Source organism: Pyrus communis, chromosome 9, assembly GCF_041283825.1.
Source record: "Pyrus communis isolate YQ-2024b chromosome 9, ASM4128382v1, whole genome shotgun sequence".
NCBI classification, from domain to species: Eukaryota; Viridiplantae; Streptophyta; class Magnoliopsida; order Rosales; family Rosaceae; genus Pyrus; species Pyrus communis.
In genome coordinates, this window is record NC_142573.1 from 18,870,158 (window position 1) to 18,896,989 (window position 26,832).

At 39.2% G+C, this 26,832-nt stretch overlaps 1 pseudogene; it reads right to left on the bottom strand.

Annotated features, from left to right (window-relative positions):
- Positions 1 to 11,056: 11,056 nt before the first annotated feature.
- Positions 11,057 to 26,832, bottom strand: part of LOC148694367 (uncharacterized) — a 110,626-nt pseudogene continuing 94,850 nt past the window's right edge.

Below are 26,832 nucleotides of genomic sequence, written 5' to 3' on the forward strand. Positions count from 1 at the left end.
CGATTTCCAATTGCTTTTCAATAACCCATGAATTCTCAACGCCCCAAGTTAATTAGGTTCGCTTAAATTAACCTTCAGATTTTCCTAACGTTATTGAATTGGATGATTGCATACGACAACCCAAAACATTCCCCACAAGTGCCCTACATGATTGCATAATAGAGATACAAGCAAGAATCATTAAGTTCTTTGAAAACCATAAGCATTGACGAAGCACTCGTTACTATGAATTGCATGAAACTTATGCCAAGAATTTACTTAACGCAATTGAGATCATCAACTTTTACTACTTGTGAATATAATTCCATAACGATTAGGTGAAATTTCCTTGTATCCTAGCATCCAATTTATGCATGATAATTAAGCGTGCACTCTCAACCAACACACACAAATCAATGTAATTCACATAGATAAGTAAATTGAATTCACAACTTATGAAACGCAATTAGAAGTAATCAAATCATATTGCAAGCATAAACATGTATTTCGAATCCCCCCTAGCCAAGGGGGGGGTTTAGTTCCTCATACGCACAAAACAAAGAGAATTGAAATTAAACATTGAAATCAAAGGAAAAGAAACACCTAGAAATTCCAGCGACGCGAACTTGAATTGCATGAACTTCCGAGCTTCCTTCTCCTCCTCCTTGGTGCGGCAAAGGTCTAGGGACAGGTTTAGGGCCTTAGGTGTATGGATGCATGGTCATGGAGGGATATAGTAGTGTTTAGGGGAAGGGGATGGTGCGGCAAAGGTTAAAACTAAGGAGAAAAGTGTTTGGTGGCTGCGGCAAAGGTGTGGAGAGGGTTGGACGAATTTCTGGAATGAATGAATGTGTATGAGAGGTGGTATTTGATCTAGGGGTTAATATGAGTATATATAGGCACTTAAAACCCTAGGGTAATCAGATATGGACTTGAATAACCCAAATCCACAAGGAAATAGGGTTAGAAATCAGAAATAAAAAGGGATAATGCTTCCTAGGTGCGGCAGGTAAGGAGATGAGGTGATAAGGCTTCTAGAATGCCTTGCAAGGCAAGGGAAAGCAGCTTTCTAGAAGGGATAGGTGCGGCACTAAAGGATAGGGCAGATTAGGGCTTCTAGAAACCCTCTAATGCAAGGAAAACTCACGGCAAGGATGGATAAGGTTTCTAGAACAAGGATAAGGTATCCTAAATGGATAAGGTGCCCTAAATGGATAAGGTGCCCCAAATGGATAAGGACTTCTCATTGCACTTGGAAACTTTGCCTATTAGGATTAGGAAAGCTTGTCTTTGTCATTCCTTCTTCATCTTGGACTCCTTTTCCTTCTTGGACTTGGAAAACTTCTTTGTTGCTGCAACTTGAGGCCATTGGGATTTAACTTTCCTACTTCAAGTAGGAAACCTTGTTTGAGTAGGAAACTTTGTTCTTCTAGGAATCCTAATTCAACTAGGAAACCCATTTTAACTAGGAATCCTAATTCAACTAGGAAACCCATTTTAACTAGGAATCCTAATTCAACTAGGAAACCATCTTCCATTAGGGACTTTCCTACTTCAACTAGGAAACCTTGCTCAAGTAGGAATCATCATCTTCAAGTCTTCAATTTCGTCCATCCTCTTGGCTCCAAGCATATGATATCCATTCCAAGCTCTAATTTGCTCCAAAAGGCTCCAAAATGCATCCTTTTGCATACTTTGCCCTTAAAACCTGAAAATACATAAAACTAGCTTAAAAGACTACTTTACTAAGGAAAAACACTATAAATGCACAAAAACAAGCTAAACTAAGGTGCATAAATATGCTCCTATCAAACCCTAGGTTTCCCGTTTTGGTAACCTTTCCTAATCTTAAACGTCCATATTTTCTAGCCACTTTGAAGGCCTTGTAGGCACTTTAGGACACAAAACAAAGGCCCTAGGCCACTTTAAAGCCTTAGCCGTGGCTTTTCCCTTCTCCCCTTCCTTTGCCGTGCAAGGGGGGGCATTTTTGTCCCCTATTATGCATCTAAACCCTAACCCTTTTTCCTTGCAGCCACTCTCCCTTTTATTTATGAAAACTTAAACCTATTTCCCTTTCAAATAAACCCTAAGCCGCACCCTAGTCTCTCTTCCCTTCATTCATTTTTCATTATTTTCATCAACCACATTCTCTCCCACCTTTGCCGCAGCCACCATCACCCAAAACCCTTCAATCCGTAGCTTCTCCATCAATTCCAGCCACCATCCAACCTTGCCGCAGCACCACCATCCATTCCCCACGCCATTCCACACCTCCATACACCATCCACACCCCTTGCCGCAACCCTTTACCACCCTAAACCCATCTATAACCCAGAAAATCATCCAAAAACACCCCAAACCCTCTCTGCCGTAGCAAGGAGAAGAAGAAAGAGGAGCTTAAACGCGCAGAAATTCAAGTGGATTCGTTGGGCGTTCTAGGTGTAATCAATCTTTTGTTCTTTATGTTTAATTTCAATTTTATTTCTCTTTCTGTGAACATGAGAGGCTAAATCCCTAGTTAGCTAGGGGGTGATTCGAAACCATGTTTATGCTTGCAATATGAATTGATTACCTTTGGTTGGAATTTCATGAGTTGTGGATTCAATTCGTTTAACTGTTTGATTGATAGTTATTTGTGTATGTTTATTGAGAGTGCACGCTTAGTTTTCATGCATGAATATGACGCTAGAATATAAGTGAGTTTCACCTAATAGTTACAAACTTATATTCACAAGTAGTGGAGGTTGCTTATAAACAATCGCGTTAAATGAATTCTTGGCACTAGTTTCATGCTCATCATAGTAACGAATGCCTTGTCAACACTTATAGTTTTCATGTTGCTTAATGATCTTTGATTGTATCTTTATTGTGCTTGTCACGTAAAAGACTTTTGGAGAATGTTTTGAATTGCGTATGCGCTGTCCCATCCAATTCATTAACTTCAGGAGAACTTGAAGGTTAATTTAAGCGGACCTAATTAACCCGGGGTGTTGAGTTTCATAATTCATCGAAAGACCAACTGAAAATCATCTTGTATGCAAGTGTGACATGTGTGGAGAAGAACCTTCTAGCTAGCATTCCATCCATATTTTCATCAAATTCATCTTTACAATCTGTTTTAATTACAATCTGTGCATTTTATTTAATTTCGTCAAAAACTAAATCCCCCTTTACTTTAGTGTCCAATTTAGTTAGAAAGTGTCTTAGATTGTGTTTCTAAGTGTTTTGATTCAAGTTATTACCCAAATTCGTCCAAAATAGTGTAAGTGCTCAAAACTGCCCAGATTGTGTTTGTAAGGCAGTTTTGAGTGTTTTGGGGCTGTTTTGAGTCTTTTGGTTTGTTTTAGTGTTTTATTGTTTAGTTTTGCATTCTTTGAGTCTAGTTTAGTGTTTTAACTTGTGTTTTACGTTTTTGAGTCAGTTTTCAAGTGATTTAGCAATCCCTCCTAATCCCCGGTCTAGAACGATCCCTACTTATTCATATACTACAATTGTCAAAAGAGGGTTTTAATTTGTGTGCTTATATATTCCGCATCATACGACAACCCAAAGCATTCTTCAAAAGTTCCCTACAGACATCATAATAGAGATACAATCAAAGATCATTACGTTCAATGAAAATCATAAGCATTGACAAAGCACTTGTAACTATGACATCATGATACTCATGCTAGGAATTTACTTAACATGATTGTGAAAACAACCTTAACTACTTGTGAATATAAGTTTGTAACGATTATGTGAAACTCCCTTATATTCTAGCCCCAAATTCATGCATGCAAACTAAGTGTGCACCCTTAATCAACAAACAAGAATAAGTTATCCATCAAACGGTTAAGTAAATTGCATTCACAATTTATGAAATCACAAGTGGAATTAATCAATTCATATTGCAAATATAATCATGGTTTCAAAGTCTCCCCTAGCTAAAACAAGTTTAGCTCCTCATGTTTACAACAAAACAAAGAGAATATAAATTAAACATTGAAAACAAAGATTGAATACACCTAGAAACGCTCCAACAATCCAAACTTGAATGGCCAAAACGTCCAAGGCTTCTCCTCTCTTCTTTCTCCTTCTTTGTTGCGGCACAAGGGTGTTTGGGTATGAATTATGGTGTTGGATGGATAGGTTGGATGGTGGTAGGGGGTGGATGATGGCTGAATGAATGGGGAGAATGAGAGAAAATTCGTATGGATGTGTATGGCTGTCTCGAATCCCCCATATGTGCAGCAGATTATGTATATATAGAGGGAGAAAGGTTAAGGCAATAAGTAATTAATTTGGGAAGGTTTTTAGCTCCAAATCCTCAAGGAAAAAGGGTAACAAATCAGAATTCTAAGAGGAAAAAGGGAAACAAAATATGCAGCAAGGAATTGGGAAAAGGGAAAGGGAAAGCTGCGGCAATAATGTTTTAAAGAATGGGAATGTGATTTGCTGCAATAAAAAGGAAAATCTAGAAAAGATAGGTGCGGCATGGATTAGGAAGTATGACTAAGTTTTCTAGACATATATTTAAGGGTCCTAAATTAATTAGGAACCCTTCAAAGTTGCTGGAACTTAGGTAGGAAGAGATTAGGAAAGTTAAGTCAAAATAAGGAAGTTTGACTCATGTTTCCTTCTTTGTAGTTGATTCCTTTTCTTCCAAGTCTTGAATTAATTTCTTCCATCTTCTTAGCAGATTCCTAGACTCCTTTGGACTTCAATTTCGTCCATCCACATTGCTCCAAGCATGTGCAATCCATTTAATGCCCAAAACTGCTCCAAAATGCACCAAAATGCACTTTCTTGCCACTTTAACCATTTGGACCTACAACCATACGAAAATAGCTTAAAATACTAAAATAACTAAGAACTAACAACATAAATGTAAGAAAACAAGCTAACTAAATCACTTAAATACGCTCCTATCACTATGGCACATAAACTCACATCAATAATCCTTCCCCCACACTTATTTTCTGCAACACATTAATCAAAAGGAATTCATTTTTAGTCATGCTTACTATGCTTCAAGAACAAGGGTATGGATGGTCCTAATCTAGGCTAGGTGAGGATAATATGGGTTAACAAAGAACATGGGCTAACACGGCTCAATGGGGTTAAACATAAACACATAATGAATTAAGGGCACACGGCTATTTGGCTTTGATGGTGGTCACTACACAACTTCATCTTGAATATGTGTTATGCAAATCAATAACATGCTTTGAATGAAATGGGCATGAGTTCTAGCATTTGGAACTAAGTGATGCGAGAATTATACGCACACAAATTAAACCCTCTTTTTATCAATTGTAGTGAAGAATGTAAGTAGGGATCGTTCTGGACCGGGGATTAGGAGGGATTGTTAATCACTTGGATTTGACTCAAAAACGTAAAAACACAATATAAAACACTATACTAGACTCAAAGAATGCAAAACTAAACTTTAAAACACCAAAACAAACCAAAAGACTCAAAACAGCACCCAAAACACTCAAAACTGCCTTAAAAACACAATCTGGGCAGTTTTGAGCACTAGACACAACTTTGGACGAAAATTGGTTTTAACTTGACCTAAGACACTTAAAAACACAAACTAAAGTGATTTCTAACTACTATGACTCAACAAAGTAAAGGGGGATTGGTTTTGGACGAAATTAAAAACAAAACAAACTTTTTAAATTAGAACAGATTGTAAAAACGAATTTGATGGAATTGGATGGATGGGAAGCTAGCTAAGGGGTTCATCTCCACACATGTTATACTTGCATATAAAACGATTTCCAATTGCTTTTCAATAACCCATGAATTCTCAACGCCCCAAGTTAATTAGGTTCGCTTAAATTAACCTTCAGATTTTCCTAACGTTATTGAATTGGATGATTGCATACGACAACCCAAAACATTCCCCACAAGTCCCCTACATGATTGCATAATAGAGATACAAGCAAGAATCATTAAGTTCTATGAAAACCATAAGCATTGACGAAGCACTTGTTACTATGATTCCATGAAACTTATGCCAAGAATTTACTTAACGCAATTGAGATCATCAACCTTTACTACTTGTGAATATAATTCCATAACGATTCGGTGAAATTTCCTTATATCCTAGCATCCAATTTATGCATGATAATTAAGCGTGCACTCTCAACCAACACACACAAATCAATGTAATTCACATAGATAAGTAAATTGAATTCACAACTTATGAAATGCAATTAGAGGTAATCAAATCATATAGCAAGCATAAACATGTATTTCGAATCCCCCCCTAGCCAAGGAGGGGTTTAGTTCCTCATACGCACAAAACAAAGAGAATTGAAATTAAACATTGAATTTAAAGGAAAAGAAACACCTAGAAATTCCAACGACGCGAACTCGAATTGCATGAACTTCCGAGCTTCCTTCTCCTCCTCCTTGGTGCGGCAAAGGTCTAGGGACAGGTTTAGGGCCTTAGGTGTATGGATGCATGGTCATGGAGGGATATAGTAGTGTTTAGGGGAAGGGGATGGTGCGGCAAGGCTTAAAACTAAGGAGAAAAGTGTTTGGTGGCTGCGGCAAAGGTGTGGAGAGGGTTGGACGAATTTCTGGAATGAATGAATGTGTATGAGAGGTGGTTCAATTGGTGCAGCAAGGGGGTCTATTTATAGTGCAAAATCCCTCTCAATTTAGCAAGGAAAAGGACTAAGTGTTTGAAGATGACAAGGAATTCAAAACCCATCAGGAATAGGCCATCTAGAAGGTAGGAAACCCCAAAGGAAAAGGAATAGAGGCGCCAGATTTTTAGGGTTCTAGAAACAAAGTGTTTTGTGGCATAAATTGGCACTTCTAGAAGGATTTGGGGCGCCACCTTTGTAGGAGATAAGATAAGGTTTCTAGAATCATGATTTAAGTGCCATATTTGTAGGGAAAAAGGGATAAGGGTGCTGCACCTTCTTAGGGATAATGTTAGGGCTTCTAGAAAGCCTAAAAACTAAGGGGAGATGGATAAAACCCACGGCAAAGATATGATAGGGCATCTAAGGCTTCTAGAAACCCTCCAAGATAAGGTAAAGTGCATGGCATCTCTATAGGATTAGGATAAGGTGTCCTAAAGTGTTTAGGACTCCTCTTTGTGGCTGAAAACCTTGTGCATTAGGATTAGGAAAGCTAATCCTTCTTCATCTTGGAATTCTTCTCCTTCTTGGACTTGGAAAACTTCTTTGTTGCTGCAACTTGAGGCCATTGGGATTTAACTTTCCTACTTCAACTAGGAAACCTTGTTTGAGTAGGAAACTTTGTTATTCTAGGAATCCTAATTCAACTAGGAATCCTAATTCAACTAGGAAACCTAATTCAACTAGGAAACCTTGCTCAAGTAGGAATCATCATCTTCAAGTCTTCAATTTCGTCCATCCTCTTGGCTCCAAGCATATGATATCCATTCCAAGCCCTAATTTGCTCCAAAAGGCTCCAAAATGCATCCTTTTGCATACTTTGCCCTTAAATCCTGAAAATACATAAAACTAGCTTAAAAGACTACTTTACTAAGGAAAAACACTATAAATGCACAAAAACAAGCTAAACTAAGGTGCGTAAATATGCTCCTATCAAATTCCCCCACACTTAGCTTTTGCTAGTCCCCGAGCAAAACAAAATGAACAAAGTAAATAAACGAAGTAAAACGAGTAAAACACAACCTACACCTTCCAACAATCGCCTCAGGGATTTCCAATGCACATGACATGTTAAAATCATTATTCCCACAGATTTTTAGCCATCTTTACACTTAAGCATTTACTTAATCATGGTCACTACTCATTAGTTCACAAATAACCAATTAAAACATGCTTTTGAATGTAGTAACATGCCTTAGAGAATTTCCTCAATTCCTTACTAGATATGCACTCAATTTTCACACAGATTTTCTGACTACACACCCTATACTAGTTATATGTGAGAAGATAGATGTAAATATGAAAACGAATGCTCACATATATGTATGACAAAGAAAGCACTTTTCCGGAGTTAATAACATGTTTAGATATGATCTCATGAATGGAACGCTACTACTTAGATGCGAGAACCAGTGACACCATATGCTTAAACCAAATTCAAACTCCACAAATTGAAACACACAACACTCAAGATTAAAGTCAAGGGTTGTAACGGGGCTTGGGGAGTTGGCTAACAACAAAAGGATAGGGAAAACAAACGTTCTTTAAAGCAATAGTAAGCAACATAATGAAATTGAACTTAGAATTCCCCTTAGAATGCTGAAATCAACTTTTAAACTCAAAGGGACGGTTCAAGCAATCAATTAGGGCCGAATTCAATGTTTTGGACCCTTCCTTCAACAAACAACACTTGAGAACACTTTTTCACATCTTTTCAACTCCTTTTTCATTCTTTTCACAACTTTTCTTTTTTTCTTCTTATTTTCCACGAAAATTTTTTTTCTTTTTTTTTTTTTTTTTTTTTTCTTTTCTTTTCTTTGCCGTGCCTCATTCAAGACTTTGGCACACCCATATATCAAGAATCCTTCCCCCACACTTGTTTTCTGCAATGCAATGATCAAAAGGAATTCATCTTGAGTTAAGCTTTTACTATGCTTCAAGAACAAAGGTATGGGTGGTCCTACTCTAGGCTAGGTGAGGATAATTGTGGGTTAACAAAGAAAGTAGGCTACACAAGGCTCAACGGGGTTAAATCCTACAAAACAAATGAAATAGGGAAATATGGCAATTTGGCTATGGTTGTCACTACACAACTTCATCTTGAATATGTGTTATGCAAATCAATAACATGCTTTGAATGAATTGGGCATGAGTTCTAGTGTTTGGAACTAAATGATGAAACCCCTTCTAAGTAGCAACCAAGCAAAGAATAATGAGATCATGCAACGACTTTAGAAAACAAGAATGCACAGATTTTAACTCTCCAAATAAACGTTTAGGCTCAAGTCTCACAAGGTTGTAGCATTTGTTTGAGTTCCTTCCTTCAAGCATGTTACAAAAACTAATTTTTTTTTCTTTTTGATTACATGTGAAGTCATAAGTTATAACCACAACCAAGCATGAACAAAGAGTAAATCAAACTTTCATCCATGTTTACAACTCTCTTTAATAGTCATGCAATTACAAACCGAATCCTCATCATTGTGTTGGAAGGTACCTTAAGACACAAGAACAACTCTTTTTGGGTTTTTTGAAACAATTTTTCAAATTTTTATGGGATTTTCGAATTTTTAAGTCAAAACATACTAAAACAGTTTAAAAACACTTAAAAACAGCAAGAAACAACATTAGAAGTGATGGTGGATAAAACCCTACGAATTTGCATCAAAACACTTTAGTTACCCCCCCCCACACTTAAATCAAACATTGTCCTCAATGTTTCAAGCATAGACTCACACAATTAACAAACAAACAAAACAGTAACTAAACATCCTAACATGGCAGAAACGAAATAGCAACAAAGAGAAGAGTTTAGGAACGCAAATCTGGAATTGGAGTGCTTTCTAAGTCTTCCTTTGTTGAATGCATGGGTTGCCTCCCAAGTAGCGCTTGTTTTACCATCGTACAGCCGGACGAAGAACTCTTTCATTCCAAGTTAGAACCCACGGCATCCAAGGGGGTGTCATCCATGGTGTGCTCCACAAAGGTGTCATAATAGGGCTTCAAACGATGCCCGTTCACCTTGAATTCTTGTCCCGTTTTCAAGCTTTGGATTTGGACTGCACCATGAACAAAAACATTAGTAATAACAAATGGTCCAATCCACTTGGAACGTAACTTACCGGGAAACAAACGTAAACGGGAACTGAACAATAGCACTTTCTGCCCAATGGAGAAGGATTTCCCACGGATCATGTTGTCATGGAAAGCTTTGGTCTTTTGCTTGTAAATGCTTGCATTCTCGTACGCCTCGTGCCGTATTTCATCAAGCTCATTCAATTGGAATTTCCTAAGACTTCCCGCTTCATCTAAGTGCATGTTGAACTTCTTGACGGCCCAAAGAGCTTTATGCTCCAACTCCACGGGAAGATGGCACGCCTTGCCATAGACAAGTCGAAAGGGGGACATCCCAATGGGGGTTTTGTACGCCGTACGATATGCCCAAAGTGCATCATCTAACCGTAAGCGCCAATCCTTCCTTGTTGGCCCAACGGTCTTCTCAAGTATTTGCTTGATCTCTCGGTTGGAAACCTCGGCTTGGCCATTCGTTTGAGGATGGTAAGGTGTAGAAACCTTATGGGTGACATGGTATTTCCTCAATAACGCTTCAATGGTCCGATTGCAAAAGTGTGACCCTCCATCACTAATGATCACTCGTGGCATTCCAAACCTTGCAAAAATGTGAGTTCTAATAAAATCTGCAACCACTTTAGAATCATTAGTCCGGTTGGCCTTTGCTTCCACCCACTTCGACACATAATCAACCACAAGCAAAATATACATAAAACCATATGATGACGGAAAGGGACCCATAAAGTCAATACCCCAAACATCAAAAATTTCAACATTTAGGATAGAAACCTGCGGCATTTGGACCTTTGCACTAATACCACCCATTCTTTGGCATTTATTACATGTTAAGCAAAACGTTCTAGCATCCTTAAAAATACTAGGCCAATAAAATCCACATTGTAACACTTTGAGGGTCGTGCGTTGTGTGCCAAAGTGCCCTCCACATGCATATGTATGACAAAAACTCAAAATTGAATGACATTCAGAATCATGCACACAACGACGTATAATCTGATCGGGACAAAATTTCCATAAGTACGGATCATCCCACACATAAAACCGTGCATCATGCCTAAGTTTATCACGTTGGTGCCTAGTGAACTCACTTGGAATACGTTTTGACACCAAAAAATTAACAATATCGGCATACCAAGGTGCACTAACCTTAATGGACAGCAATTGTTCATCGGGGAATGTCTCGGCAATGGGTAGGGCCTCTTCATTGTGCACCATTCGGCTTAGGTGGTCAGCCACCACGTTTTCACTTCCCTTCTTGTCCCGAATCTCTATGTCGAACTCTTGAAGTAGCAACATCCATCGAATTAGCCGTGGCTTGGCCTCCTTTTTAGTGAGCAAGTACTTCAGAGCTGCATAATCAGTGAAAACAATTACTTTAGTACCAATTAGATATGATCGAAATTTATCTAAAGCAAAGACAACGGCAAGAAGTTCTTTTTCCGTAGTGGAGTAGTTCAATTGTGCATCGTTCAATGTCCGTGAGGCGTAGTAGATGACATGCGGCCTCTTGTCTTTTCTTTGTCCTAAAACTGCTCCTAAAGCATAGTCGGATGCATCACACATGAGCTCGAAAGGTAGACTCCAATCCGGTGGAAAAATGATGGGTGCCGTAGTCAACAACTCCTTAAGTTGGTTGAATGATGCCGTACACTCCTTGGTGAATTCAAACGTCACGTCTTTTTGTAGGAGACGGCAAAGAGGTTGTGCAACCTTCGAGAAATCCTTGATAAACCTACGATAGAATCCTGCATGGCCAAGAAAAGAACGAACCTCTCTAACCGAAGTTGGAGAGGGTAAGTGACGTACAAGATCTATTTTCGACTTATCAACCTCAATACCGTTTTCAGAGACTATATGACCTAAAACTATGCCTTGTTTAACCATGAAATGGCATTTTTCCCAATTAAGAACAAGGTTAGTTTCAACGCAACGTTTTAAGATTAAACTAAGATTATGCAAGCAACCATCAAAAGAATCACCAAACACGCTAAAATCATCCATACACACTTCAATGATTTTCTCAACATAATCAGAAAATATGCTCATCATGCATCGTTGGAATGTAGCAGGTGCATTACATAAACCAAAAGGCATGCGACGATATGCAAAAGTACCAAAGGGGCATGTAAAAGTGGTTTTTTCTTGATCTTCGGGTGTTATGACAATTTGATTATAACCAGAATAACCATCAAGAAAACAATAGAAAGCATAACCGGCTAACCTCTCAAGCATTTGGTCGATGAACGGCAATGGGAAGTGATCCTTCCATGTTGTGGCGTTTAGCTTCCTATAATCGATGCACACCCTCCAACCGGTTTGAATGCGTTGAGGAACAAGTTCATTCTCGGCATTTGCAACCACAGTCACTCCAGATTTCTTCGGAACACATTGCACGGGTGAGACCCACTTACTATCCGAGACTGGATAGATTACTCCACAATCCAAAAGCTTGATTACCTCCTTCTTCACAACTTCCATCATTGGAGGGTTGAGACGGCGTTGAGCCTCTCGGGATGTTTTGGACCCCTCCTCTAGAAGTATGCGATGCATGCATGTAGTAGGGCTAATTCCCTTGATGTCGGCCAAGGTCCATCCAATTGCCGTTTTGTACTCCTTAAGCACTCGCACCAATTTGCTCTCTTCTTGTGCCGTGAGTGAGGATGAAATAATGTCGGGCAACGTGTCATCCTCACCCAAGAAAACGTACTTCAAATGACTAGGCAACGGCTTAAGTTCAAGTGTAGGTGGCTGCACAACTGAGGGAAGCATTTTATTAGCCGAAACTGAATTTAAAATAGGGTCCGAATACTTACCCGATTGTGATGGCAATGACTCGAGGGCAGCCACCATCTCAATGACCTCATCATTAGGGGGCACGGCAAAAGAATGATCATGCATGCCGTGGGTTCCTATGGTTGTGGCTTCAATGCTTTGCTTGTCCATGCCTTGTGCAATGACCAATTCAAGTGCATCGTTGTTCAATTTGTCAAAATAGTCCTGCGACAAAGAGTCAATTACATCAATAGCAAAACATGAATGATTCTCACTAGGGTACTTCATAGAATTAGAAAGATTAAAATTAATAACTTCCCCATCAAATTCCATCGTCAACGTGCCATTATAGACGTCAATCTTCGTCCGAGCAGTTTTCATGAATGGCCTTCCAAGGAGAATGGGTAATGACGGGGCATGGTCCGATTCATCCATCTCAAGTACTTAGAAGTCCGCCGGGAAGATCAAATGATTAACCTGCACTAACACATCTTCCAAAACTCCCTTTGGATAGGCATTAGATCTATTGGCTAATTGTATGATCACACCATCGTTTTTCAACGCTCCTAGGTTCATAGATGCATAAATTGAATATGGCATGACATTTATAGATGCACCTAGGTCTAACATGGCAGATTCAAACCTAGAATTACCAATAACACACGAAATTGTAAAACTACCCGGATCTTTGCATTTTGGGGGCAGCTTGCGTTGTAAGATGGCTGAGACGTTTTCACCCATTTTTACAACCTCCTTGGTCGAAATCCTCCTCCTATTGGTACAAAGTTCCTTCAAGAACTTGGCGTACCTCGGGACTTGCTTGATTGCATCCAAAAGGGGGATATTGACTTGAACTTTCCGAAACGTCTCCAAAATGTCTTTTTCCGCTTCTTCTTTCTTTGTTTGCTTAAACCTACTAGGAAAAGGAACATTCGCAGGAAAATCATTAGTAGGAACTGAACTTGACACGTTTTTACCTTTATTGGATGAATTGGACGACTTGGGATCACTTGGAACTTGCGGCATATTTGGTTCCACCTTGGCCGTGAGTGGCCTTTGCTCCTCCTCTTCAATTCTTAACTCGTCCTCCTCCTTGGAACGTGATTTGGATGGTTTGAGGTCAGATCCGACTTGCTTTCCACTTCGCAAATGCATAGCTTTTGCAGATTCGAATCCACCTTTCGGATTGACCACCGTTGAGCTAGGCAACCTTCCTTGGTCATGAAATTGCCCCATGAACTCGGCAATTTGTCCCACTTGTTTCTCCAAGTTGTCCACCCTCTTGTCTTGGATTTGCCTCTCTTTGTTTTGAGTTTGGACTTCCTGCGTCAAAGTCGTAAGTAATTGAAAAATCTTATCATTATCACTTGAATTACCTACATTGCTTTGGGCAGGTTGTGCTTGGGCTTGTGGTGGTGCCAATGGCTTTTGATAGAAACCCGGGGGTTGTTGCCTAAATCCGTTTTGTTGTTGACCTTGTTGGGGGTCTCGCCATTTGAAATTCGGATGATCACGCCAACCGGGATTGTAAGTATTAGAGAACGGATCACCACATGATTGGTATTGGTTGCCATATCCCACGGCATTGAGTGTCTCCCACCCTCCATTCTCGATTAATTGTGGGCACTTGTCCGTAGGGTGTTCTTGCATGGAGCATACGCCACAAGAAGCTACGGTTTTGATTTTTGGACCTTCGACCACCTGAGAAAGCAACGTAGTAAGGTTAGCCATTTGATTTTGAAGTTCGGTTATGGCACTTACCTCATTTACTTGGTGTTGCCGTGGGGTACTCCTCTGTCCAACGCCTTCGTATTGTTGAGCGTTCAATGCTCGATTAGCAATCAAGGACTTTGCAGCCGTGGGGGTCTTGTCCACCAAGGCTCCTCCCGCTGAGGCATCTAGCATTTGACGTTCAATAGGTAGAAGTCCCTCGTAAAAGTATTGTAGAAGTAGTTCCTCCTTCATTTGATGATGTGGACATGAAGCAACAAGAGATTTAAAACGTTCATAATAAGTAGGAAAGGATTCACCTTCATCTTGTTGAATTCCACTTATCCTTTTTCGTAGGAGGATGACTCGAGAAGTTGGGAAAAACTTCTCCAAGTAAGCTCGTTTCATGCTCTCCCATGATGTGACAGTTCCGGGAGCCAATTCGTACAACCAATCTTTCGCTTTCTCTTGGAGAGAAAAGGGAAAGGCCTTCATCTTCAAGATGCTCTCATCCACGTTCACCGGAGTCATGCTTGAGCAAACGACTTCAAACTCCTTCAAGTGCTTGTTCGGATCTTCCATGGATAGCCCATGGTACTTCGGAATGTGATGTAACAGGCTTGACTTCAATTCGAACTCGGCAGTCTTGTCTTGAGCCGCCCTTGGATATTGAATACATAGGGGTGCGACATTGTTCAATCCCGAAGCGGAAAGCTCCTTGATTGTTCGGTTGTCCGCTGCCATGTCTTCCACTTCTTCTTCAAATTTAGAAACGGACTCGGAACTTGCACTTGATAACCAGATTTGCGTCTCTAACCAGATTTGCGTCTCTAAACTCTTCTCTTTGATTAATTACATTCTGCCATGTTTAATATGTTTAAGTGCTTTTTGTGTGTTTTCTTATGTTTTGTGTGAATCTATGCTTAAAACATTGAGGACAATGTTTGATTTAAGTGTGGGGGGGGGGGGGGGGGGGGGGGGGGGGGGGTAACTAATGTTGTTAACATTAATACAAATTCGTGGGATTTTATCACCCATAACTTCAAATGTTGTTCCTTACTGTTTTAAGGTGTTTTTAAGTTGTTTTAGAGTGTTTTAGTATGTTTTGTTTTTATAAATCCGAAAATCACATAAAAATTTGAAAAACATGTTTTGAAAAACCTAAAAAGAGTGTTTTGAGTCATTTTTGTGTGTTTGTGTCTTAGGGTACCTTCCAACACAATGATAAGGATTTGGTTTGTAATTGCATGACTGTTAAAAAGAGTTATAAACATAGAGAAAAGTTTGATTTACTCTTGGTATATGCTTGGTTATGGTTATAATATATGACTTCACATGCAATCATAAAAGAAAAATTCGTTTTTGTAACATGCTTGAAGGAAGGAACTCAAACAAACGCTACAACCCTGTGAGACTCGAGCCATTACTTTCTTTGGAGAGTTATTCTCTGTGATTTCTTGTTTTCTAAAGTCGTTGCATGATCTCATCATTCTTTGCTTGGTTGCTACTTGGAATGCATTTCATTATAGTTCCAAATACTAGAACTCATGCCCAATTCATTCAAAGCATGATATTGTTTGCATAACATACAATAAGATGAAGTTGTTAGTCAAACCAAAGCCAAAAAGCCTATCCCTTTTCATATTTCTTATTTGTTGTAAGTTTTAACCCTTTTTAGCCTTTTTCAGCCTATTTTCTTTGTTAACCACATCACCCCTTACCTAGCTTAGAGTAGCACTTTCCCATACCCTTGTTCTTGAAGTATAGTGAAGCATGACTTAGAATGAACTCCTTTTGATCAATATATTGCAGAAAATAAGTGTGGGGGAAGATAATAGGGCACGGCCAAAGAATGAATTAAAGAAAAAAAAAATTGTTGAAAAGAAAGAAAAAGAGTTGAAAAATAAGTGAGAATGATCTCACAAGCATTGGTTATTGAAGGAAGGGTCCAAAAGAGTGAATTTGACCCTAGTTGTTGCATGAATCTTCCCTTGTGTTTAAAAGTTGATTTCTGCCATTAAAAGTGAGTTTAAGTGTCAATTTCATTACTTCGCTTCCTATTACTTTAAGAACCTTGGTTTTACTTTACCTTTCTTTGTTAAACCATTACCCTTAGCCCCGTTACAACCCTCAACTTCTATCTTGATGTTATGTATTCAATATGTGGAGTTTGAATTTGGTATGAGCATATGGAATCACTGGTTCTCGTTCTAAGTAGTAGCTTTCCATTCATGAGATCATATTCATGTCATTGTCGTAAATCCAGAAAATGCTTTCCTTGTTATAACATATGTGAGTGTCGTCTACATGTTTACATCAATCTTCTCACATATAACTAGTGTAAGGTGTGTAGTCAGAAAATCTGTGTGAAAATAGAGTGCATTCTTGTAAGGATTTGAGCAAATTCTCTAAGGCATGTTACTACATTCCAATCATGATTTTAAATGCTTAATTGTGAACTAGTATGTGGTGACTATGAGTAAGAATGTACTTAAGTGTAAAGATAGCTAAAATCTATGGGAATAATGATTTTTAACTTGTCATGTGCATTGGAAATCCGTGAGACGATTGTTGGAAGGTGTAGGTTCTGTTTTGTTCGTTTTGTCTAGTTTCGTGTTCTTTTGTTGTTTTGTTTTGCTCGAGGACTAGCAAAAGATAAGTGTGGGGGTATTTGATAGGAGCATATTCATGCGACTTAAATGGCTTGTTCTCGTGCATTTACGTTATGTTTCTTTAGTTATTTTAGTACTTTAAGCTATTTTCGTGTGTTTGTAGGTCCAAAGGGCTAAAGGAGCAAAAAGATGCATTTTGGAGACTTTTGGAGCACTTTTGGGCTAAGGATGGATAGCTTATGCTTGGAGCCAAAGTGTTGGACGAAATTGAAGACCTAATTGAAGACCAAAGTGTTGGAACCTTGTTCCCTTTAGTTTTAGGACATTTAAACCTTTCCAATTCCCTTATGCCGTGCATCTCCACAATCCCATTCATCAACACATGCATTCACATGCTTTCACAACCTAATCCACATGCTTTCCCATCACTTATCATAACCACTTATCACTTATCATAACCATACACTTATCACTTATCATACTCATAATCATTCACACCTTGCAGCCACATGCATTCCCCTTTTGCACATGCTTTCCCAATTCATTAAAACATTGCACATGCACTCCCATCCTTTACCATTGCAGCCACATGCATTTCCCCCTTTATCATTTCTGCACATGCACTTTGCCTTTCATCATTGCACCACAAATCAGCACATTCACCTTCATTTCCAGATTGTCCCCTTGCACATGCAGCCACATATTCATTGCACATGCATTTCCACCCTTTAATCACATGCATAAATCAGCCACATGCATCTCCCATCACCATTCCAGATTTCCACCAAGTTCCTAGCTGTCATGTTCCCCCCATTTCACCTATAAATAAGCATCCATTGCAGCCACAATTCATTCATTCCATTCACAACACAATACACTCTTCCATACACATTTCAGTCACAAACACCAACCACAAACCTCCAAGGCCGTGCCTTCCCTATTAATCCAAACACCACCATCCTTCCATTTTCACCACTCCCCAAACCATTCACACCATCAAACTATCCTTAGACCTTGTGCTACAACGAAGAGGAAGATAAGAGTGCCTAAACGTTCATACAATTCAATTTTGAGTTGTTGGAATGTTTAGGTGTTTCTTTGATTTCAATGTTTAATTTCAATACGCTTTGTTTTGTACGTATGAGGAATGTTTAGGTGTTTCTTTGATTTCAAAGTTATGAGGAACTAAACCCCCCTTGGTTAGGGGGTGATTCGAAATATATGTTTATGCTTGCATTTTAATTTGATTACTTCTAATTGCGTTTCATAAGTTGTGGATTCAATTTGTTTAACTGTTTGATTGATAACTTATTTATGTATGTTTATTGAGAGTGCACGCTTAATTTTCATGCATGAATATGACGTTAGAATATAAGTGAGTTTCACCTAATAGTTACGAACTTATATTCACAAGTAGTGGAGGTTGCTTATAAACAATCGCGTTAAACGAATTCTTGGCATAAGTTTCATGCAATCCATAGTAACGAATGCCTCGTCAACACTTATAATTTTCATAGAGCGTAATGATTCTTGCTTGTACCTCTTCTATGCATTCATGTTGAGGACTTGTGAGGAATGTTTTGAATTGTCGCATGCATCATCCAATTCAATAACGTTAGGAAGATTTGAAGGTTAATTAGTGCATCACGGTTAACTTGGGGTGTTGAGAATTCATGGTTTATTGAAATGCAATTGGAAATCATTTTATTATGCAAGTGTAACATGTGTGGAGATGAACCCCTTAGCTAGGTTCCCATCCATTCAATTCTATCACATTCATCTTTACATTCTGTCTAGTTTATTAATTTGTTTCATTATTTCAATTTTCGTCAAATCTAATTCCCCCTTTACTTTAATGTCCAATTTAGTTAGAAAGTGTTTTAGTTTGTGTTTATAAGTGTTGTGATTCAATTTATTACATAAATTCGTCCAAATTCACCAAAGTGCTCAAAACTGCCCAGAAAGTGTTTTTAAGGCAGTTTTGTGTGTTTTGGGTGATGTTTGAGTCTTTTGGTTTGTTTTAGTGTTTTAAAGTTTAGTTTTGCATTCTTTGAGTCTAGCATAGTGTTTCATATTGTTATTTTACGTTTTTGAGTCAAATCCAAGTGGTTAACAATCCCTCCTAATCCCCGGTCTAGAACGATCCCTACTTATATACATATACTACAATTGACAAAAAGAGGGTTTAATTTGTGCGCGTATAAATCCCGCATCAAAGAATCATTAAGTTCTATGAAAACCATAAGCATTGACGAAGCACTTGTTACTATGATTGCATGAAACTTATGCCAAGAATTTACTTAACGCGATTGAGATCATCAACCTTTACTACTTGTGAATATAATTCCATAACGATTAGGTGAAATTTCCTTATATCCTAGCATCCAATTTATGCATGATAATTAAGCGTGCACTCTCAACCAACACACACAAATCAATGTAATTCACATAGATAAGTAAATTGAATTCACAACTTATGAAATGCAATTAGAGGTAATCAAATCATATAGCAAGCATAAACATGTATTTCGAATCCCCCCCTAGCCAAGGGGGGGTTTAGTTCCTCATACGCACAAAACAAAGAGAATTGAAATTAAACATTGAATTTAAAGGAAAAGAAACACCTAGAAATTCCAGCGACGCGAACTCGAATTGCATGAACTTCCGAGCTTCCTTCTCCTCCTCCTTGGTGCGGCAAAGGTCTAGGGACAGGTTTAGGGCCTTAGGTGTATGGATGCATGGTCATGGAGGGATATAGTAGTGTTTAGGGGAAGGGGATGGTGCGGCAAGGCTTAAAACTAAGGAGAAAAGTGTTTGGTGGCTGCGGCAAAGGTGTGGAGAGGGTTGGACGAATTTCTGGAATGAATGAATGTGTATGAGAGGTGGTTCAATTGGTGCAGCAAGGGGGTCTATTTATAGTGCAAAATCCCTCTCAATTTAGCAAGGAAAAGGACTAAGTGTTTGAAGATGACAAGGAATTCAAAACCCATCAGGAATAGGCCATCTAGAAGGTAGGAAACCCCAAAGGAAAAGGAATAGAGGCGCCAGATTTTTAGGGTTCTAGAAACAAAGTGTTTTGTGGCATAAATTGGCACTTCTAGAAGGATTTGGGGCGCCACCTTTGTAGGAGATAAGATAAGGTTTCTAGAATCATGATTTAAGTGCCATATTTGTAGGGAAAAAGGGATAAGGGTGCTGCACCTTCTTAGGGATAATGTTAGGGCTTCTAGAAAGCCTAAAAACTAAGGGGAGATGGATAAAACCCACGGCAAAGATATGATAGGGCATCTAAGGCTTCTAGAAACCCTCCAAGATAAGGTAAAGTGCATGGCATCTCTATAGGATTAGGATAAGGTGTCCTAAAGTGTTTAGGACTCCTCTTTGTGGCTGAAAACCTTGTGCATTAGGATTAGGAAAGCTAATCCTTCTTCATCTTGGAATTCTTCTCCTTCTTGGACTTGGAAAACTTCTTTGTTGCTGCAACTTGAGGCCATTGGGATTTAACTTTCCTACTTCAACTAGGAAACCTTGTTTGAGTAGGAAACTTTGTTCTTCTAGGAATCCTAATTCAACTAGGAAACCCATTTTAACTAGGAATCCTAATTCAACTAGGAAACCTTGCTCAAGTAGGAATCATCATCTTCAAGTCTTCAATTTCGTCCATCCTCTTGGCTCCAAGCATATGATATCCATTCCAAGCTCTAATTTGCTCCAAAAGGCTCCAAAATGCATCATTTTGCATACTTTGCCCTTAAATCCTGAAAATACATAAAACTAGCTTAAAAGACTACTTTACTAAGGAAAAACACTATAAATGCACAAAAACAAGCTAAACTAAGGTGCGTAAATATGCTCCTATCAACTTAACCCATCAATGTCGTGCATCTCCACCTTTCTCCCAAAACCATACACATGCATTCATTATTCATTCCCTCACATGCTCCCATTACTTATCATCACCACTTATCACTTATCATAACCACATATCATATCACTTATCATAACCACTTATCACTTATCATAACCATACACTTATCACTTATCATACCCATAATCATCTACACCTTGCAGCCATATATTCACCCACATGCACTTTAATCATTCAATCACACCATCACACATTCATTATATCCCTTGCCATGGCTTTCATGCACTCCCATCCTTTACCATTTCAGCACATGCACTCCCATCCTTCATCATTTCAGCCACCAAACACCCACATGCATTCTTAATCATCCACCACACATTCCAGCCCATTTCTCCCCCTCTTTGCCGTGCATTACTATCAACACATTTCAGCCATTTCACATGCATTTCAACCCACATGCATTTCCACCCACATGCACTTTAATCATTCAACACATGCACTCCCATTCTTTAATCCATTCAGCCACATGCACATTCAATCAAAACATTCTCTAAACCGTCACTCCCATAACCCAAGAACCTAATTCATTCAGCCACATTCACATATCTTTCCCATCCATTTCATCATTGCAACCATTCCAGAAAATCACCATCATTGCCGTTGATAGGAGCATATTCATGCGACTTAAATGGCTTGTTCTCGTGCATTTACGTTATGTTTCTTTAGTTATTTTAGTACTTTAAGCTATTTTCGTGTGTTTGTAGGTCCAAAGGGCTAAAGGAGCAAAAAGATGCATTTTGGAGACTTTTGGAGCACTTTTGGGCTAAGGATGGATAGCTTATGCTTGGAGCCAAAGTGTTGGACGAAATTGAAGACCTAATTGAAGACCAAAGTGTTGGAACCTTGTTCCCTTTAGTTCTAGGACATTTAAACCTTTCCTATATCCATTGCACATGCATTCCTTTAATCCACATGCATCTCCATAAATCATCCAACACACTTTTTCTCCCAAAAACCGTACACACCATTCACCCTAGATTCTAATTAGCCATTCACCAAAACCATTTCCCTTTGTGCCGTGCACATCATCATAAACAATCATGCACTCCACATGCATTTCCACCCTTACAAGACCCTAATCATTCATCCATACAATCTGCCATCTTTCACAAACACTTAAGCATTTGCTGCAACCTTCCACCTTTCTTCCACCATGCATACACTCTTCATCATTGCAGCCACCTACATGCATTATTTATTAACTCTTCATCATGCAGCCATTCAATCATTCCCAAACAAAGCCAATGCCGTGGCTACCCATCCCATTTCCAGCTTTCACATGCTTTCACAACCTAATCCACATGCAATTGCATCACCCATTCACCACCAGAAATCACTCATTGCCGTGCACATTCACTCACCACAAACATTCCACATGCATTCCATCCTTTAAAACATTGCACATGCTTCCATAATCATTCATTCCAGCCAAGCCACATGCACTCCCTTTAACTAATTCATCCTAGTTGTCAAAGCACATGCACATTCACCCTAATCATTCACATACACAACATGCACATTCTCCTTGCATTTCAGCCATTCCACATGCATTCATCATCATCACTCTAGCTTTAATTCACATGCACATTCAACATTCCAGAAATTCTCCCATGCCGTGCACATTCTCCTTTCATTTCTGTCAAAGCACATGCACTCCCACCCTTTAATCACATGCATAAATTAGCCACATGCATCTCCCATCACCATTTCAGATTTCCACCAAGTTCCTAGCTGTCATGTTCCCTCTTCTTCACCTATAAATAAGCTTCCATTGCATTCATTCACATACACTCTTCCATATTCAGAAAATCATCCATACACACCAACAACATCCCCTTAGAATCCAAAGTGCCGTGCACATTCACCACCAGAAATCATCCCATTGCCGTGGCCTCCCCCTTCCATTTTTCACCACTCCCCAAATCATTCTACACCATCAAACTATCCTTAGACCTTGTGCCACAACGAAGAGGAAGATAAGAGTGCCTAAACATTCATACAATTCAATTTTGAGTTGTTGGAATGTTTAGGTGTTTCTTTGATTTCAATGTTTAAATTCAATTCTCTTTGTTTTGTACGCATGAGGAATGGAAGAGAAGAGTGCCTAAACGTTCATACAATTCAAGTTTGAGTTGTTGGAATGTTTAGGTGTTTCTTTGATTTCAAAGTTATGAGGAACTAAACCCCCTTGGCTAGGGGGGGATTCGAAATATATGTTTATGCTTGCATTTTGATTTGATTACTTCTAATTGCGTTTCATAAGTTGTGGATTCAATTTGTTTAACCGTTTGATTGATAACTTATTTATGTATGTTTATTGAGAATGCGCGCTTAATTTTCATGCATGAATATGACGCTAGAATATAAGTGAGTTTCACCTAATAGTTACGAACTTATATTCACAAGTAGTGGAGGTTGCTTATAAACAATCGCGTTAAACGAATTCTTGGCATAAGTTTCATGCAATCATAGTAACGAATGCCTCGTCAACACTTATAATTTTCATAGAGCGTAATGATTCTTGCTTGTACCTCTTCTATGCATTCATGTTGAGGACTTGTGGGGAATGTTTTGAATTGTCGCATGCATCATCCAATTCAATAACGTTAGGAAGATTTGAAGGTTAATTAGTGCATCACGGTTAACTTGGGGTGTTGAGAATTCATGGTTTATTGAAATGTAATTGGAAATCATTTTATTATGCAAGTATAACATGTATGGAGATGAACCCCTTAGCTAGGTTCCCATCCATTCAATTCCATCAATTTCATATTTACTATCTGTTTTTACTTACAATCTGTTTTAATTTCAAATTCGTCAAAACCTAAATCCCCCTTTACTTTATTGTTCAATTTAGTTAGAAAGTGTCTTAGTTTGTATTTCTAAGTGTTTTGAATCAATTTATTTCCCAAAATTCTTCCAAAGTACTCAAGGTGCTCAAAACTGCCCAGAAAGTGTTTTTAAGGCAGTTTTGAGTGTTTTGGGTGTTGTTTGAGTCTTTCGGTTTGTTTTAGTGTTTTAAAGTTTAGTTTTGCATTCTTTGAGTCTAGTATAGTGTTTTATATTGTGTTTTTACGTTTTTGAGTCATGTCCAAGTGATTAACAATCCCTCCTAATCCCCGGTCCAGAACGATCCCTACTTATACTTATACTACAATTGACAAAAAGAGGGTTTAATTTGTGCGCGTATAATTCTCGCATCAAATTTTGGCGCCGTTGCCGGGGATTAGCAACTTTGCTAATCTCTTGGATTGTTCGTTTCTGTTATGTATTTTAGTTTTAGTTTTTTATTTGTGTTTTGTTTATTGATTTTAGGTAAAAGAGAAGCACAACATGACACTTGATAATGCTTCTCTTTTGTCACAGCTCATGGAAAGGTCCCAAATGCAAAGCGTTGGTACATTTGATCTTCAATCAAGGAATAACGTGTTTTCCAATACTTACAATTCGGATTGGAGTGATCATTCAAACTCTATGTGGTGGGAACCTCAACATGTTCAACAAGAAGAATATTGGCAGCCATATGAGGAGTTCTATTCACCACAACCTAATATTCAATATGCCCAACCAAACTCAAGTTCGTCAATAGATTATAATCAAAAGCTTAATGAATTAATTTGTTTGGTGCAGGGCTCACAAAATCAAGTCAAGGAGGCTCAACAAGGAGGATATTGGCCGCCATATGAGGAGTTCTATTCAACGCCTATGCAGCCACCACAACCCGCCCAAAGCAATGTAGGTAATTCAAGTGATAATGATAAGATTTTTCAATTACTTACTACTTTGACGCAGGGAGTCCAAACTCAAAACAAAGAGAGCCAAAATCAAGACAAAAGGTTGGACCACTTGGAAAAGCAAATTGGGCAGATCGTGGAGTTCGTAGGACAGTTTCGAGACCAAGGCGAACTCTCTAGTTCAACCATTGCAAATCCGAAGGGAGGATTTGAAACTGCCAAGGAAATCACCTTGAAAAGTGGCAAAGTCTTTTGGTTTGCTTGAGTGTTTTAAAGTTTAGTTTTGTAATTCTTTGAGTCTAGTATAGTGTTTCATATTGTTATTTTACGTTTTTGAGTCAAATCCAAGTGATTAACAATCCCTCCTAATCCCCGGTCCAGAACGATCCCTACTTATACATATACTACAATTTGACGAAAAGAGGGTTTAATTTGTGTGCGCATAAATCTCGCATCAAATTTTGGCGCTGTTGCCGGGGATTAGAAAATTTGCTAATTCCTTGGATTGTTCGTTTTTATTATGTATTTTAGTTTTAATTTCTGATTTGTGTTTTGTTTATTGTTCTAGGTACTAGTTTATGACTCGGAGTTCTCATCCGATTCGTGAACATATCCTGGAGTGATTGGGTTCTTCGTCCGGCTGCAAGACGTAAAAGAAAGCGCTACTTGGGAGGCAACCCAATGCACTAAATAAAACAAAGCATTTCATAAAAAATAAAAAAAATAAAAAAAAAAAAAAAAAAAAAGGATACTAAACATGGAGAAAGATGGAGCTTCACAAAGGTTGTTTACGTGAAGCCCCACTACGAGGCGTCGGAGCGGAAGGCATAGGAGCGGAAGGCATAGAAGCGGGAGGCATCGGAGCAGAAGCCATCGGAGCGGAAGGCATCGGAGCTAGAGCATTCCAGGCCTCAATACTTGGCCAAGCGCTGGATGACCCAGGAAAAATATGCCTCTGGAAGTAAGCCGCAAGCCTTTGACGGTCACTTTGCATACGACCATTGGATTCTTGCAGCTCATCAAGCTTCCTCTTCATGCCCGTCGAATAGTTGTTTGCAAGCACATGCAAACTTCTATTCTCGTACTTAAGCAGTTTGATCTCTTGCTTAAGACTTTCCACCTCCGCCATCAATGATTCCACCTGACGGGAGCGGGCAAGCAGGCGTTGGCCCATGTTGGACACAGAACTCGCACACTGAACACTAAGTGCGAGGGACTCTTGAACGGCCAACTCATCGGACCGTCCTGACAGCAGCCTACTATCTTTTGGAGTGAGGAGGTTCCTAGCTACTATTGTAGCTGTTGTGGCGTCCTGCATCACGGAGTCTTCACCTGTGAGAGGACCGTTAGAAGATAAGAAAGAAGGGTGCCATACATTACCTTGACGCGGCGCGCCCGTATCACTGCTGAGACTCAAGTCTAAGCTAAGGTTCGATGGGTTTGCCATTTTTTCAAAAGTGTTCAAAAAGATGGGGTGGATGGAGTTAATTCGCAAAGGGCCAGAGTCGATTTTCAAGAATGGGCAATCTTCAGAGTGTGTTTGTTGTGGTGATCGATAGCTCTATAAAAAGCCAAGGCGACGCGTCCACTGATTCAAAAAGTCAGAATTTCCGGCGTAAGTTAGGCGACGCGTTCTCGGTTTTTCAAAAGACCTGTTCAACTTTGTCAAAAGATTTCTTCTTTTCAGACAACACGTGGAGGCCATCATCGCAACCACACATCTTTAGCCGACAAGCGCAAAGTCCGGCGACGCTTTCTCTGCTTTTCAGAAAACGCGTGCAGCTTTGTCAAAAGGAGCCGCATCTGCACTACCACGTGTCGTTCAGAAATCGAAGGGGCGCCTGCTCAGAAATCGAAGAGGCGTGTTCAGAAATCGAAGAGGCACCACTATTTCAAAACGCCGGATTTGCGGGATCAAAACTTTTGTCGACAAGGGTAAAAGAACAGTACCACCACTTGATATTATCTCTATATATGTCGACCTTCGTCTTTTATGGCAAGGAAAACCTGAAGAAAATGCCCAACTCTTCCTCACCTCTGAGGGCGCACTCCCAGCAAAGCCTTTCGAAATACTCAATTCTTTCTTCTTCCCCAATGAGGATACCAGATGCCTGGAATACATATGACCCAAGAGGAAACAACACAACAAATACTTGTGCTGATTCATTCACCGCTTCTTCAAAAGCAAAGGTATCTCATATCATCAAGGTCAAAAGCAAAAGTATCTCATATCATGCTCTTTCCCTGTTTTTTCCTTTGTCTTTGTTATTACTCGCATAGCAAAGTGAAAGAAGCAATCAGCCGGCACTTGGAGTCAGTCTTCTGTTCTGGAACCGACTGCCTGGAATCCATTCCTGATTGCT